The 17,593-nt window shown below is 39.8% G+C and overlaps 1 non-coding gene across 1 annotated transcript; it reads left to right on the forward strand.

Annotated features, from left to right (window-relative positions):
* Positions 1-12,232: 12,232 nt before the first annotated feature.
* On the forward strand, positions 12,233-12,394 carry LOC122116969. Its single transcript, XR_006149044.1, has one exon. It is a non-coding gene; the product is annotated as a U1 spliceosomal RNA (small nuclear RNA).
* Positions 12,395-17,593: the final 5,199 nt, after the last annotated feature.

Below are 17,593 nucleotides of genomic sequence, written 5' to 3' on the forward strand. Positions count from 1 at the left end.
CAGCCTCTCACATAGCATGGGATGACAGGTATATGCCACTAAGCCCAGCTATGAGTTGAGAAGAGGGTTCTGCCAACTTTCTATTCAGACTTACCTTAAGCTGCAGTCTTCCAGTTCTCATCCTTCCAAGTTGCCAGGAGGGCAAATGTGAGTCACTGGTACCAGGCCATTATATTTTCTTTATTTATTCATCCGTTGGTGGACACTTAGATTATTTCTATGTCTTAGCTATTACAAATAATGCTCTAATTATAGGTAATGTCTGTTCAATATACTGATTTTATTTCTATTGGCTATCTGCCCAGTGGAAAAATTTCTGAGTCATATGGTAGTTCTGTTTTTATTTTTATTTATTTATGATTTTACTTTACTTCTTAGTTTATATATCTATTTTGGGTACTAGAGATTGAACTCACACATGCTAAGAAAGCAAGTTGCTACTGAGCCATGCCTCCAGCCTGGTAATCCATATTTTTGAAGAACTTCCATACTGTCTTCCATAATGTCCACACTAATTTACATTCCCATCCACAAGGTGTAAGAGTTCTCTTTCCTCTGAACCCTCCTCACTATTCAGTCTTTTTTTTGATACTATTCAACCTTACTGAGGTCATATTTTCTTGTGCATTTTGATTTGCATGTCTTTTGATTTGTGAGGTTGAATATTTTTTTCAATAACTCTTGGCTACTTGTATGTCTTTGTATGAGACATGTACATTTAGGTACTCAACTGTTCCAAAGAGGGTCTTTTTTATTTTCCCAAATTCCTTTTCTAGGAATGCTTTCCAGTCCTCCTTCACCAAGTAGCCTTCATGTAGGCAAATTAGCATCTCTTTTTACTTTATCTTATTATACTAAGATATATAACGTTGCTAAAACTTCCCACTTGTGAGACTCTCCTTTTGGTGAGGCAACTTGAAATTCTTTACATGTGTTTAGATCTCAAGGACCTGTGATTTTTGCATAGAAATTGAGAAGCTAAGGAGAGTCCTCACATATCATTCAGCAATACATACCGCATTTTCTTTACCCATCTATTGGTGGGCTTTTTGGCAGACCCTATAACTTGGCTGTTGCAAATAGTGCTACTATAAATATGGGTTTATAGGTATCTGTAAAACAATGATATACTACTTTCCTTTGGATGTATATTCAAGAGTAGTATAGTATGATAAATAGTGATAAGCCACGAAGGGTGGAGAAATGCAAAGGGAACCTAAAAACAGGATAAACTCACAAGAGTTTTTGAGAAGAAATACTAGAATTAAATTTCCAGACTCCCAAGATGTAGGGACTAGGAAATTCTCATAGATCACCTCAATAAGTACTCAGATCACAAAAGCTAATGCTCACTCTGGAGATAACCCACTTTCAGGCTATTGAAAGTATATTTAGGAGCTGGAAATGTGGCTTAGCGGTAGAGTGCTTGCTTAGCATGCACAAAGCCCTGGATTGGATTTCTCAACACCACATAAACAGAAAAGGCTGGAAGTGGCGCTGTGGCTTAAGTGGTGGAGTGCTAGCTTTGAGCAAAAAGAACCCCAGAGACAATGCTCAGACCCTGAGTTCAAGCCCCAGGACTGGAAAAAAAAGTGTAAGAGGTATTTATGCCAAAATTAGCTAAAAGTGTGAAAACATTTGACATCTCTGCTTCTATTTTGCCTCTTTATAGTCACTTTGCATTCACCTTGAACTCCAGGAAAGACAAGAGTGATCAATAACATGTATATGAAGAGGAATGGAAACCAGGCCTAGGGAACAAAGTGCCTTGCAGGGCAGATCACCCCAATTGAGGACAATTACCTATAACAATCAGGCAGCACCCTAGAGCCAGTGGAGTCATCTCATGGGAACCAGATTGGTTCCCTCCAGGAATAAGGACAGTGGTAACAACCTTTCTAGAACCTGGGAGAACCAGAACCACAATAATGACTAGCCAGACTCATACCTGTAAATGTGACTCTTAACATTGCAAACCTTTGCTCTCAGCACCCTAATTCTTCCTCTATTAAAACCTATATTCTCTGTCATCTATCTATCTATCTATCTATCTATCTATCTATCTATGTATCTATCTATCTATCTATAATCTATCTAATCGATCTGTATTTCCCAGAGGTGGCTAAAATGAACTGAAGTGTCTTTTTTCCAGGTCATCATGCCATGTGAAACATTTTTACTCTGTTGTATGCTTTTACTAATAGACTTTCTTTTTTTTTTTTTGGGTCTGGTCGTGGGGCCTGAACTCTGGGCCTGGGCACTGTCCCTCAGCTCTTCAGCTCAAGGCTAGCACTCTACCACTTGAGCCACAGCGCCACTTACAGGTTTTTTCTTTTTGCTTATGTGGTGCTGAGGAATCAAACCCAGGGCCTCCTGCATGCAAGGCAAGCGTTCTACCACTGAGCCACCTTCCCAGCCCTACTAATAGACTTTCTTATCACTTTCACTGTGTCTTGCCTGAATCCTTCTCCTGATGTACACAAGGACTGAGATTGACAGCTGAGCTGACTTTCTGGTCACATTTGGTTTATAACAATTACTGTTCTGTGTTTTACACTTCAGAAGGTTTGTCATATCTCTTGGTTTTCATCAAGACTGGGTCAGATGATCTTATTATTCTCCTTTTATAGATATTATAGAACCAGGTTTAAGATAATGAGCTCTTTCCAGAGGCACACAGTTAATGTGCAGACTTTGGACAAGTCTTTTTGATTCCTAGAAAGATCCATACACAGTCTCTGCCTCCCTATTTCAGTCAAGAATAGGAGACTATTGGAAAAATATAAGCTCCTGTCTTCTTCTTTGCAAGTGGGAAGCAGAACACTAGCTTTCTTTCTAGTCCCCCTTGTTCTTTGACGATGGTTGTCTGAATTTGTGACAGGTGATAAATGGCGATGGTTTCATCTCCTCACCTCCAGTTGGATGGTTGGCAGCCACTGTGCTTGGAAGCAGCTGCCTATGGCTTGGTTGGGCTGTGGGGGAGGGGGCTTCTGGATGACGCTTAGCCACAAGCTGATGCAGTAACACAGGCTCCTGCTTCTATAGCCTTGGAAAGATGGCACTGCATGAACTCAGACCTTTCTTACCATCTGGTTTGGCATCTTTTCTTTTCTGGTTTTGAGTAGTTAAAACAAATGAGGTTCAGGGATAAGAGCCTCATAGTCCAGATCCTGAATAAATCAGCTTTTAAATAAAAGGGATAAAAAAGCTCTAAATAGAATTGTAAGCAGAACAGGATGTGTCTCTTATCAGTCTTTGCCTGTTGACTTTGGCTGGGAGATAATCACCATGGCTAACAAGAATCCTGGCAGCCAGTTATTATTTATTCCTAAATGCTCATCTTCCACAATTGTTTTGTCATATAAAACCCCCAAAGAATATAAAATTCTCTGTGCCCCTCAGTGTCAGAGCTTCTGTTTATGAACCCCATCCTCCTCATTTCCTTTTTCCTTCTCTCTCCCTGCCTGCCTACCTGTCCCTATCTGAACTAACTATAAAAGATGAGGAGGCGGCTGAGCACTGCTTTTGTATTCTCATTTCTTGCTGCTTTGTGAAGTCACCTGCTGAATGTCAAGTTGGCTCTGTGAAACCACATGATGCCAGCCAGATGTCCCTACTTCTAGCCACAAGAGCAGACAAAGGAGAGAGAAGACAGAGGTGGGTGGATTCAGGCTTTCTGGTCTTCTACTCCGTGAATAAGTAAACACAATAATCCCTAGTGCCTGTGTCTGACTTTTCCCCAGCTGAGTCACCAGAAGGAAGGTGTCTGACACCTGATTGGCTGCCCTTTATCTGTCCCAAGTATATGTAGGCCTCTAATTTTCCTGAGGAGGAAGAGGTGGCCACACAGAAGTTTACTCGGGAACCAAAGTTTGGTTTCTGGGGAAGGGTTGGAAATCTACAGATTAACCGTGGTCATGCCTTTGTATTCTTCTGTAAGCTTGACTGATTTATTGATACCTAGCCTTGGAGGATACAAAAGAAGCAGCAGGATTGGGCCAACAACCCAAGAATTAATGTGCACTATCATGGTTCCAGAACAGTTTTCTCAGTGTCATAATAGATTGTATACTAAAAACTATAGGAAGGCACAATAATTTCTGGACTTGAAGCAGCATGGGAGCAGTGATCCTACCCAATTTACTGCTGTTTGCCCAGAACTTGGCAGAGCATGTGTGAAGTAGCAGATAATCTGGTTCTTTGTTTACCTCAGGTATATCCATTGCTTTGACTCATCCATTTAATCACCCATTCATGTAGTCATTTATCAGTCCTTTAATTTGAATATAAAATTATTCCTAAATAATAAAAGGCTTTGTGGTCTTGAAGAGATCTAGGGTAATAATTGAGAATAGTTACCTTTTATTGCATGACTATAGTGTGCTAGCTTTCTACCCTTCCCTTCCTTTCCCTCCCTTCCCTTCCTTTCCCTTCCCTTCCCTTTCCTTCCCTTCCCTCCCTCCCTCCCTCTCTCCCTCCCTTGTCCCTCCCTCTCTCCCTCCCTCCCTCCCTCCCTTCCTTCCTTCCTACCTTCCTTCCTTCCTTCCTTCCTTCCTTCTTTCCTTCCTTCCTTCCTTTCTTTTCTGTCAAGCTATTTGAAAACAATTTATTGCTTTTCTTTCCAAAGCTTTGTGAGTTTACAAAAGGTGGATCAAAGGTACAGACTGTATTCATACTAAGAATGCAAAAGGTGAGGCCCTGTGCTGCTTTGCTACCTGCAGTTTGGGGCACTGTTTAGTACCACTTCCCCAACGAGGCGTTACAGCCTTCGGAGGTCTGTAATACTTACACAGGATGTACTTTTTGTTATAGATTTGTACAAGTTCAAAGCATCAATGACCTTCATCTTCTCATTTTCTGCTTCTTTTGCAAGTTGATTAGCAAGCTCTATTAGACCACTCTATTCTGAAACTGGCCGATTTTATTCACAAAGTCCTTGTACTGTTCCTTGAGCTCTATGGTCTGCTGGGAAACCTCAGAGTCCAACACCCACAGCTTGTTCAGCTCATGGAAGTCCAGTCCCATTTCCCTAGGTTGTCCTTGGTTATAGTTGTTTCCCTTCCAGGGAAATTCAGGAGGAATCAGGAGGAGATGTTTCATAGGAGCAAGAGGCAGGAAAGAATAAAGCCCAGCTGTTTGTTACAGGCATTGTTCATGCAACACACATTTCTTGAGTGCCAGCTACATGCCAGCACTGAGAGATGCTGGGTACAAAGATAGATGTAACATGGTGTTTCCCCCACAGGAGCACATAGTTAACTGCCGGCACAAGCAGACAGCTTCTTTAGTAAACCAGCAGATACCATCCCACCAGCATTGGCTGCTGCCACCAATATTCCCTTTCTTATGCAAACAGAAAACTGAAGTTTACAAAGCTGAAGTAATTTGTCCAGCTCATATAATACGATTTAGCCCTAGGTCTCTCCCTGACTCTAAAGATTAGTCTCCACATTACCTCTGCTAGATGGTATGGAACTTTGAGCCAGGTCCCGGAGGAGTGAATGGAACTGGAGTCAAGGAAGGGCTGTGCTAGAAGGGCTACACTGCTATGGGTCTGGCCAATCGCCAATGGCTCACATCTCAGGAGGCTGAGATCTGAGGATCAGGGTTCAAAGCCAGCCCACATAGGAAAATCCATGAGACTGATAGCTCCAATAAACTACCAAGAAAGCCAGAAGTGGAACTATAGCTCAAGTGGTAGAATGCTAGCTAGCCTTGAGCAAAAAAGCTCAGGGAAAATGTCCAGGCCCTGAGTTCAAGTCCCAGGACCAGCACACACATCCAAGATGTTGATTTGATCCAGACTGGTATCAGTTGGCCAGGGTTTTGGTGTGGGAAACAGGACAAGGCATGATTTAGCAGCACGGCTTCTTGGTAGTGGTGCTGTATAGACAGAAGGGGCTGAGGTAAGGTAGGAGGAGGTCTAGAAGCAGGACTAGAGCAAGCAGCAGACCGGGAGGTGGTGGCAAAAAGCTCCTCAGCAAAAGTTTTCAAGGTCCACAGGGCATGGATCAAACAAGCTGAGATTTAAAAAAACAACTAAAAATATAAATCAGAAAAATGCTGTCATTAAATAATACATTTTAAGGATGCCTCTCATTTCATCCTTTCACTGAATATATTAACCACACAGCTGAAGCAGGTACTGTGTAAATAGTGTTAGAGCTGGAAGTCTAAGAAATCTCAGAGTTCTTTCTCCCTATTTGCTTGCTTTAGAATTTTTATAAAGTGAACTCATTTCCCTGGATTTAATTTCCCTTATCTTTATACACACACACACACACACACACACACACACACACACACACAATTTTAATTGAAATACTAATAGTACATATCTGTTGTTTGTTTTATCTTAAATACTGGTTTTGCAGTGCTTGCCTTGTGCAATGGATATGAGGTTCACAGGAATGTTTTTGAAGTGCCATGCAGGATGCTTTATTCTTAAGTGTGATAGCATCATAGAGCCAGAGCTGGAAACTGTGTGAGGGAATGATGGATCGAGAAACAGAAGCTGGTGAGCTGGCACACACAAGGGATTGAGGGCAGTAGGGTCTCTGATTAAAAGTGGGCTGAAACCTTCTTTAGAGGAGATGGGGCCCCGATTGAAAACAACAAGAAATGCTTTCAAAATAGCTGTGTATGCAGAAAGAAACTTTCTTTTTTCCTTGTTGCTAAGATCTTCAATTGTTTCTGGCTGTATTTGTGTGTCTGGGTCAGGTCATTCTGTGGCCTTCTTTCAAAAACTTGGTGATTCCAGCCTGCAGACAATTAGATCAATGTCATCATTTTCACTGTCTCTCTTTGTATTCTGCTGGGACCATTTGCATGTAAATAGAAGTGAATGATACTTCTTTCCTATTAATAAGGCTCAACTTCTTCCTGGGATATAACTTGGGGGAACCATCCACAACACAGAGGCTCTGGAATAAAGTTCCAAGACAGTGCATGAGTGAAACTTTTTAGGTAGGTGCTCTGCTACTTGAGCCACATCTTCAGTCCCAAATGAACCTTTGTAAGAGGAGCTTACAAGATCCAAAATGTTTAGCTACTGTACCCACTTCCCAAACTGACTTTTCAAAAACATACCCTCATGATATAGCTTTTTATTTGGAATACAGTTTGGTAATACACACACACATTCATACACACACACACACACACACACACACACACACACACACACACAACTTTTTAAGAGACTTGTATTCTGCCACATATTTATTCTGATGTTAAATGAATTGAAACAATTGACCTTCTGTATCCATGTGTCTACATTATCAATAAAAAGAAAGGTAGATAATTTGGACTTCATTTAAATTTAAAACTTTAGCCTAGAGTTCAAATCCCAGGACTGGCACAAAAAGCCAGAAGTGGAGTTGTGGCTCAAATAGTAAAACTGCTAGCCTTGAGCTCAGAGACAGTGCCCAGGCACTGAGTTCAAGCATCAGGACTGGCACACACATACACACATACATAAACAAAAACAAAACAAGTACAAAACACTGTTCTGAGAATCACTAAAAAAAGTTTCAAACTGGGGCAAACTACCTGAAAAATAAATATCTGATAAAAAATTGTATCTGAAATATAAAAGAAAATTTTCTTAAATATCAATAAGAGAAAAACCCATTCACTACACAAGTGAAAGACCTGGACATACATTTCCAAAGATATATACAATTACAAATAATCATACAATCACACCATCATCATACAATCATACTAGCATCATATATTACTAGTAATGGCATATTCGTATAACACTGAAATACCACAATATAGCAATTAGAATGGAGCAGCCTGTAGCTTTCATTACTGGGAAGCATGTTGAAGACTTAATTGTGCTCAGCAGAAATAATGACTACAGTCCTTTGACATCATCAGGAAGGTGACATGAAGACTTGAGATAGCTTGCCAGTGCAAGGATTTGGGGACCATCTCACACATTTCTGGCCAGTTCTCAGTACTAATATCTCAGAAGGCCAGATGTGGTTGCCATCCCATACCTTTGGCTTGATCTCCAATAACTGAAACAGTTTGAATATGTGAAACAGCATCCTGAGAAAGCAAGTTTATTGTAGATATGGGCAGGAATATTAAGATCAAGGTTTAAGGGAGAGAGCTCATTTTCAGGGGCTACCGTGTGTCTTAACAATGTCATGATGTGATCAGGGATCTAGTGTTCAGATGAGTCCTTCCACATCAATTGAACAGTTAATTGAACCAGGTTAAGAGATATAGTAAAAAGCAAAGGGAAAGAAAGTGATGATTCAGCGGACAGAAGGGAACTTTACTTCATTGTTGGTGGGAATGTAAACTTGTTCAACCACTTTGGAAAGTAGTATGGAGGTTCCTCAAAAGACTTCACATAGAGCTCCCCTACAACCCAGCAATCTCACTTTTGGGCATTTACCCAAATGTTTACAAACAAGACCACACTAAAGCTACCAGCACAACTATGTTTATTGCAGCATTATTTACGATAGCTAAGATATGGAACCAACCCAGATGCCCCTCAGTAGATGAATGGATCAAGAAAATGTGGTATATATACACAATGGAATTCTATGCCTCCATCAGAAAGAATGACATTGCCCCATTTGTTAGGAAATGGAAAGGCTTGGAAAAAATTATATTAAGTGAAGTAAGCCAAGCCCCAAGAAACATAGGTCACATGGTTTCCCTTATTTGCAATATTTAGTATATGTATGAGTCAAGCAGAAAAGGTCAGATAATGTGATGTTAGGAAAATGAACCCTTAGATATGTATTTTAATGTTTTTTTTCTTTCATGCATTTGTTTCTAACGCATTTATAAGATTATTTCTTTGTTGCTTTGTATGTCCCTCCCCCACAGTATAACCCCTGCTTTCACTATATTTGATGTCGGTATAATTTGTGGAGGAGATGGGGAAAAACAAGTCGTTTAAGGATACAGGTGGACCCGTTGCAACAATAAGAAGTACAAGTTGTCATGTCGAAAACGAACTTTACAACTTTGGTGGGGGGGGGGGAGGCTGGGAAGGGATGTGAAGGGTAAACAAAGGAGGAGGCTGCAATGCTTGATAAGAAATGTACTCATTATCTTGCCCATGTAATTGTAACCCCTCTGTACAGTATGTTCACAAAAAATAAAAATTAAAATAAAAAAAAAGAAAGTGATGATTCAATGAACACATACAGGGTAATCTGCAAACATTTTAAATGACTCCTACCATATGATGTTCATAAGCTCTATTTTTCTCTGTCTTTTCTTTGGCGATGGTGTGGTACAAGGACTAGAAATGATGTCCCCAGTGAACTGTTCATCAATGTCTTTCCTTGGATTAATATACACACTTGCAGGGGAAAGTAGACCTACATTTTTTGGTTGGCCTAATGAGCACTTTTGGATTTTATTTCTGTTTCTTGCACAGAGCATGTACATGTCATAATGACTATCACCCATGGTGGTTAATTTAGGAACTCATGAATACTTAATATAACATGAATATTTGACTTATCTTTTTCATCGCTTTTTAATCTTCCTACTCCTTTCCCCCCCAAAATGATTAATAATGATGATGGCAACAATAATAACAAGCTCCTTTTGTGCCTTTGGTATTGATCCAGTGTAAGGTGTTTTATGTAAATTAGTTATTTTAATACACACAAAGGTCCTTGCAGAAGGTATATACTATACTTTATAGATATGATGTTTCCTTTGAGCATACATTTTGCAAATATTAACCTTGTTTCTAAGCAGAAAGGTAAGGAACAGATAACACTGAGAAGAGATATTTATATACTGAAAGAGATATTTTTACCTTTAGCTACATGTTTCCTCCTTTTGTAAAAATAAAATCCAATAAGTATGGAAATCCACGGTATGAAACCTGTCACCAAAGCTGTCCATATGGAGAGCCAGTGATTGTAGGACTCAGTAACTGAAATTCAAATAGTCTCTGTCAGCATCAAGAGACAGAGTTGTTCGCAAACATCTCCTGTTTTTCCAAATACTGCCTCCAAGAGTTATATTCCTGAGGATTCTCTCTCCACCTCTAGTTCCCTCTCAAATTACGGTTAATTAGTAAGTGCATGCCTGCATTCAAATGATATCGTATTTAGTTCACAGTTTCAGAAAATAAATTCGGTTCTGAAATGTAGTAATTGCAGTAAGCAGAGTGCAATGGAGTTGAGAATATTAACAAGAGAGTGGATTTGATCATCAACCATGGAATTTAGACCATGCTAATGGTGGAACCAAAGAATAGAGCAATTTATGAGCTGAAAAGCCAGTGCAAACTGATGAAAGTATAAAAAACTGGAAGGATTTAAAGTTGTTTTCTCTCTATTCCTGGGCCCAAGTCACCTTTGCCTTTTGCCATCCCTACTGGACCCTTTCTGTCCATACATCTAATATAAAGTATAATATTATCTCAAAGATGGGTTTGTTAATAGGAAAAAATAGAAATAAAACCACTATCTTTATGGAAAAATTTCTTTTTCTTTGTACTTCTAAGTATTAAACATCCAAAATTTTTCTTCTATACATTATGAGAAAACCTTAGAACTTAAGTCCAATCTTTCTGGTTATCATAGATAGCACTTTTTTCAATGTTTTCATGTTAGTATGTTTCTAATAACATAAAGATTATGTCAATTAGAAAGTTACATTACTCATATCTGAGGACATTTCCTTTATTTACACTTCACTGTCAATTCTGTTAGTGCTAGACTGTAGCCATGAGTACAAATGAAAATACACAAAGAAAATATTAGCCAGGCACTGGTGGTTCACGCCTGTAATCTTAGCTACTCAGGAGGCTGAGCTCTGAGGATCATGGTTCAAAGCCAGCCTGGGAAGGAAAGTCCATGAGACTCTTACCTCCAATAAAACCATTAGAAAACCAGAAGTGGGGCTGTGGCTCAAGCAGTAGAGCACTTACCTTGAGGTGCAGAGCACAGGGTCAGTGCACAAGCCCAGAGTTCAAGCCCCATATTTCTTTTTCTTTTTTCTTTCTTTTTTTTTTTTCTTTTTTGACTAGTCATGGGGCCTGAACTCTGGGCCTGGACTCTGTCCCTGACATTTCAGCTCAAGGCAAGTACTATACCACTAGAGCCACAGCACCACTGCTGGCCTTTTCGGCTTATGTAGTGCTGAGGAATTGAACCCAGGGCCTCATGCATGCGAGGCAAACATTCTACCACTGAGCCACCTTCCCAGCCCTAGAGTTCAAGCCCCATGATTGACAAAAAAAGGAAAATACTAAAGAAAGAAAATATTTAAATTTCTATATATGAGCGAATGGAGTATTTTTTCTTTTCTTTTTTTGGTGCCAGTACTGGTGCTTGAACTTAGGGCCTGGGTGCTGTCCTTCTGCTCAAGGCTAGAGCTCTACCATTCTGAGTCACAGCTCTGCTTCTGGATTTTTGCTAGTTAATTGGAAAGAAGGGTCTCATGAACATTCCTGCCTTGGCTGCTTCAAACCATAATCCTCAGATCTCAGCTTTCTGAGTAGCTAGGATTACAAGTGTGAGCCTTAGGTTGCTAGCTGGGAATGAAGTCTTTACTAAAATTTGTAACTTCAGTAAAATTTGTTTTTAAAATTTGTTTAGAAAATTTGTTTGCAGCCTATGTTATGAATACAAGTAAGAAAAAAATAGAGGGGCTGGGAAGGTGGCTCAGTGGTAGAGCGCTTGCCTTGCATGCATGAGGCCCTGGGTTCGATTCCCCAGCACCACATAAGCAAAAAGAAAAAGCCGGAAGTGCTGCTGTGGCTCAAGTGGTAGAGCGCTAGCCTTGAGCTGAAGTACTGAGGTACAGTGCCCAGGCCCAGAGTTCAGGCCCCACGACCGGACCCCCCTCCGCCCCCGCCAAAAAAAAAAAGAAAAAAATAGAATTGTGTAAAAATCACCTCAATAAAAATCAATGAATCGGGCTTGGAAGGTGGTGCAGTGGTAGAGTGCTTGCCTTACATGCATGAGGATCTGGGTTCGATTCCTCAGCACCACATAAGCAGAAAAAGCCAGAAGTGGCTCTGTGGCTCAAGTGGTAGAGTGCTAGCCTTGAACTGAAGAGCTGAGGGACAGCGCCCAGGCCTAGAATTCAGGCCCTATGACCAACAACAACAACAAGAAAAATCAATTCATTTAGGTGATGATAATAAACTTAGAAATGAGGGGAAGTAGGATAACAATTCTGGTTCTATAAAAAAAGAAATCATATATATATATATATATATATATATATATTTACCTGTTGGGGAAACACCAGGATCATGCAGGTGCCTTTCTCAGGGTGAAGCATGTCCATTGCACTCGGGATGCACTGACCTCTGTGATTTCCTCACATGGGGAAAGGCGGCTGCATAATTTCTGATAGTGGGAGACTGCGTGTGCGCTCTCCCCTGTCTAAACATAAAAAAAAAGAAAAAATAAGAAAAAAAAGAGATATAAAGGAAGAGTACTAATTTCATGTCCTTTATGGTAATAAAAACATAAAACCTTTTTTTTTTTGCCAGTCCTGAGGCTTGAACTCAGAGCCTGGGCACTGTCCATGAGCTTCTTCGGCTCAATGCTAGTACTCTAGCATTTGAGCCACAGTGTCACTTCTGGCCTTTTCTGTTTATGTGTTACTGAGGAATCGAACCCAGGGCTTCATGCATGCTAAGCAAGCACTCTACCACCAAGCCACATTCTCAGCCTTTAAAAGTATACTTTTAAATTTGATAAGTATTTTTGATAATGTTTTAGTGTAACTTTTCAAAAAAGTAAGCTTCTTGCTTTGTTTTCATATTTTAAATATTTTCTTAACACAAAGACATCCCTTTTATTTGGAAGGCTTTAATTTAAATATATATTAATACCATATGATTCTACATATAAATATTTTAAATATGTTTAAAATAATAACAACAATTAAGTCTGACAAAATTCATGTTTCACATTGATGAAAATTTACTTTTAAAATATTACCAGGCAAAGTGGCACATGTCTAATTCTTGTACTTAGGAGTCTAAAATAGGAGGATCACAAATTTGAAGCTAATCTGGATGATGAGAACTAGTATTAAAATAAATATAATAACATTAAATAAGAACTTAAATTAAAAATTAAATTAATGCTATGACTGAAGACATAAATATTGGAAACAGTAGATATACTAAATATGATCATTTGTTCCAGAAGTGCTGCTTTTCACAAGCACACAACCTCTGAGAAGTGTGGTCACATTCTTGGGTAACCACAGATAAGAAAAACATACTGTGAACAGTATGGAAATGGAAAAGAGATTCAGCAGAAAAGAAGGATGAACCCTCCAATCTTTCTTGGAGAAGTTATAAAAGGTCTGGAAACCTTTATGCAAGAGATTTTATGCAGCATATTGAGCAAATGTTCGTAGGTTAGGGCTGGGATGTAGCTCAGTGGCAAAGCGCTTGCCTAGCAAGTGCAACGTCCTGGGTTTGGTCCCCAGTACCAAAAAAAAAAAAAAAAAAAAAAAGACAAAAGTTAAAAATGTTCGTAGGTTAGCAATCAGCATTGTATGTGCCAGTTCTGGGGCTTGAACTCAGGGCTGTTCCTGAGCTTTTGTGTTCAACACTACCACTCTATTACTTGGGCCACAATTCCACTTCCGGCTTTTTTGGTGATTAATTGGAGATGAGTTTCATAGACTTTCCTGCCTGGGCTATCCTTGAACCTTGGTCCTCAGATCTCAGCCTCCTAAGTAGCTAAGATTTTAGACATGAGCCACCAGTCCCAACCATTCATGGCATGGCATTTTTTTTTCATGGTGACATTTAGGTAGAAGAAAGATCCATCAAAATAGTGATGTATATTGCAGCATTATTTACCATAGCTAAGATATGGAACCAACCCAGATGCCCCTCAGTAGATGAATGGATCAAGAAAATGTGGTATATATACACAATGGAATTCTATGCCTCCATCAGAAAGAATGACATTGCCCCATTTGTTAGGAAATGGAAAGGCTTGGAAAAAATTATATTAAGTGAAGTAAGCCAGGCCCAAAGAAACATAGGTCTCATGGTTTCCCTTATTTGCAATATCTAGTATAGGTATGAGTCAAGCGGAAAAAGTCAGATAATGTGATGTTAGGAAAACGAACCCTAAAATATGTATTTTAATGTTTTTGTTTCTTTCATGCATGTGTTTCTAACGCATTTATAAGATTATTTCTTTGTTGCTTTGTATGTCCCTCCCCCACAGTGTAACCCCTGCTTTCACTATATTTGATGTCAGTATAACATGTGGAGGAGATGGGGACAAACAAGTCGTTTAAGGACTCAGGTGGACCTGTTGCAACAATGAGAAGTACAAAATGTCATGTCAAAACCAGCTTTACAATGTCGGTGTGGGGGTGGGGAGGGGGGGGTATGATTGGGTGGGGGGGAGGGGGGAGGCTGGGAAGGGAGGTGAAGGGTAAACAAAGGAGGAGGCTGCAATGCTTGGTAAGAAATGTATGCATTATCCTGCCCATGTAATTGTAACCCCTCTGTACAGTATGTTCTCAAATAAAATAAAATTAAATTAAAAAAATAGTGATGTATATCTATATATTGATAGATATATCTATATAGATATATATGGATGAACCTTGAAAAGGAGAAGCAGAAGGAGCAGGTATATTGAGATCCAAAGAAAGGATTTGATAATGGTGTTTTGCGAAAAAGAGTCCAATTCTTTAAGAAGTTAAATCTACCAAGGTGCCAGATTTAGTAAGGCAAGAGAGAAAACTGACCTGCCACTGACAGTTGATCTTCTTTTTGCTGGTTCAGGACTGTGTTCCAGACAGAACAAATCACATTAATCTCAACAGGATTTCTGAGCAGCACTGATAAAGTTACCTGGAGCAATTCACTTTTGTTCTGGATCTGAGACTCAGAATCTGATGGAATTTCCTCTCCTGGAGTGTTTGTCCACTGGATCTTTGGCTGAGGAAACCTACCCTCTGATTTGCCCTCCAATAGCATTTCTCTGGCTTTGATGATCTCAACAAGGAAGTGAGGGTATGACCTAAACCTGATATGAGAGAGGGTTTTAGGTCATAACCCCATTTTTCAATTACGCATGTTTGTGCTCCTCCTGAAAAGTTAGGGCTGTTAACTGGATACCAGTGTATAGAATACAAAGCAGGCTCTGAAGAAGTCTTGGCAATACAGAATAGGGATCTGGACCACCAGACAAGAGATGAGTCCCACTCAGTCCAATACAAATGGCCCCTGAGCATTTCTCAACTCCTGCCACGACTCTATTATTAAAGTAGACTTAGCTTAAACCCTGAAGGGGTCCCATCCAAACAGTGGTAGGGGAGTAATTAGTCAGGATGAAGGACTAATTAAGTCCCATTCTCCAACAAATACACAAATCCATGCATCAGAGAAGTAAGTCTGTGTTAGTGAACTCACACCTGTGGACTGAAGCCTGGCCATTACCTGCTACATGTGGCAAAACTGGTGAATCATTGTAGTGTCATGTTGGAAGCTACAGTGATACAATCTATTGTCAGAAGGCTGGTCACAGAGGATCTTCAGGATCATAATCCTTTCATGTGCATTGTTCCTCACAAGCTTTGTTCTCCCTGAATACTACTCCATGGCTTCCTTAAAATGGTCCCGCCCATCCTAGTACAGGTGAACCATTTGGGAAGGCAGAGAGTGGAACCAACTTACATTCATGTGCTGAGCATTCTGAGTAGGCAAAAGGGATCAGGGCAGATCTGCTTCACTATGCAGATGTGTCACCCAGGATGATGAGGCCCCTGGACTTGGAATTTTCCTGAAAAGAGAAGAAATAGAGTCAGGGAGGATTGAAGTCAGGATTGGTGAAGACTGAGGGAACTTGAATGCATACACACAGGGCTATTTAATTCATCCTTCCAGAATCTTGAGGACAATGTGTGGATTCTCATTTTCTCACCTGAACATACACATAGAAGAATTAAGGGGTAAGAAGTGGAAGGGGTGGACCTGGAATAGTGTAAGAGCTGTAGGAAGTAACTTGAAGGAGACACTCACTCTCAGGATTGAATAAGGGCAAGAGTGGCAAATTCCAAGAATGAATGGTTCTTTTTTCTCTTATGCTTCTCGCTTAGCCTTCTACTTTGGTGTGACTGGTATGTTTGTGAGGGTGTGAAAAATGTGATTGTGGGATTTGGGGAACAGATATGACAGCTTCTTCAGTCGATAGCCTGTACTTGGTGGATGTAGAGGGTGTTCACACCCTGGATTACGAGCGGAGAACTCACCAACAATCGAGAAAAAATCCCTATCATCTCAGTGGAAAAGACTGGTGACTATGATTGATAGTGTTTTCCACAAGTCAAGCAAGTAAGGGTGGCAATATGGGTCATAAAGCCTAATTTTTCCAAGTTTAGGTCATTTTCTTGAAATTTTAAGAACTTGAATTTTTTTTTGTTTTCATCTAGGACCTTTTAATTTTGTCTCATTACTATCATGCACACCTACATAGATGTATACACACACACATACACATACACACACACACACACACACACACACACACACACGCACACACACCCCATAGGCCTGGACCAGCAGATTCATTAAGAATTCCCAGGACAGTGTTAGTTTTTTAGCAAGTTTAAAATTCATTTCTTCTCTTCTTCCATACTCTCAAAGAAGTTATTCTTCCTTTTGTAACTTTTATTTCTAGATTTCCTATTTTTTCCATTTCAATCTTAATTTATATCATTCCTACCTAAAGTCTGTGATGATACCAGGAGAAAGAGATAGAGTTGAATCAGGCTATAATGAGGTAAAGAGATTTGCTGATTTTGGTGACTGAGGCAGGGTGACTTCAGTGCTATGTGCTGGTGACACAGGAGAAAAGTCTATAATGAGAAGGGAGATATAAGTGAAGTCAGATTTAAGACAAAAAGAGAATAGAAAGGATCCCGGAACCGTTGCTCCCAGGCAGGAGAAGCTCATTGTATCTATAATGCTAATTTTAAGAACAGAATATTTCTCAAAGTTATACCAGGGTTTTCACATTTCAACAACTTAGCTATTTCTCACAGTTACCTGGATGCTTCCACTCAGTTTCCTATTCTGATTCTTTTTTCTCTTCCCTCAGTTTAAATGCTGAACTCATAGCATGAATCTTACTCTCCTTACCTTATATACTCTCTCTTGGTGATTCCTTGTTATCTTATAGCTTTGCTATGGTTTGGTATAGCACTACTGTACTAAAGATTTGGTCCCTTGTTTGTAGTGACAATTGGTTGACTCTTTGGGAAGTGGGGTCTAATGAAACTAAATTAGATCATTCATGGTATTCCTGAGATTTTGGAATCTTAGCTACTTTTCTGTCTCCCTTTTTGTTTTACAGCTTCAGTGAGGTGAAAAATTCTCCTTCTCCATAAGCTTCTGCCATTTTGAATGGTTCCTTCTGCACAGGTCCAAAGCAACAGGACTAAATGGTTATGGGCATAAACCAGGAGGTAAAATAAATCTTTCCTAGTTATAAGCTGTTTATCCAAGGTAATTTGCAATAATGATAGAATGCTGATTAACGAATGGCTCTTAATACGACTTCTACATGTGGATGATCCATTTCCAAATTCAAAT

Source organism: Dipodomys spectabilis, unplaced genomic scaffold (genome assembly GCF_019054845.1).
Source record: "Dipodomys spectabilis isolate Male_0828 unplaced genomic scaffold, ASM1905484v1 ptg000003l, whole genome shotgun sequence".
In the NCBI taxonomy this organism is placed as follows: Eukaryota; Metazoa; Chordata; class Mammalia; order Rodentia; family Heteromyidae; genus Dipodomys; species Dipodomys spectabilis.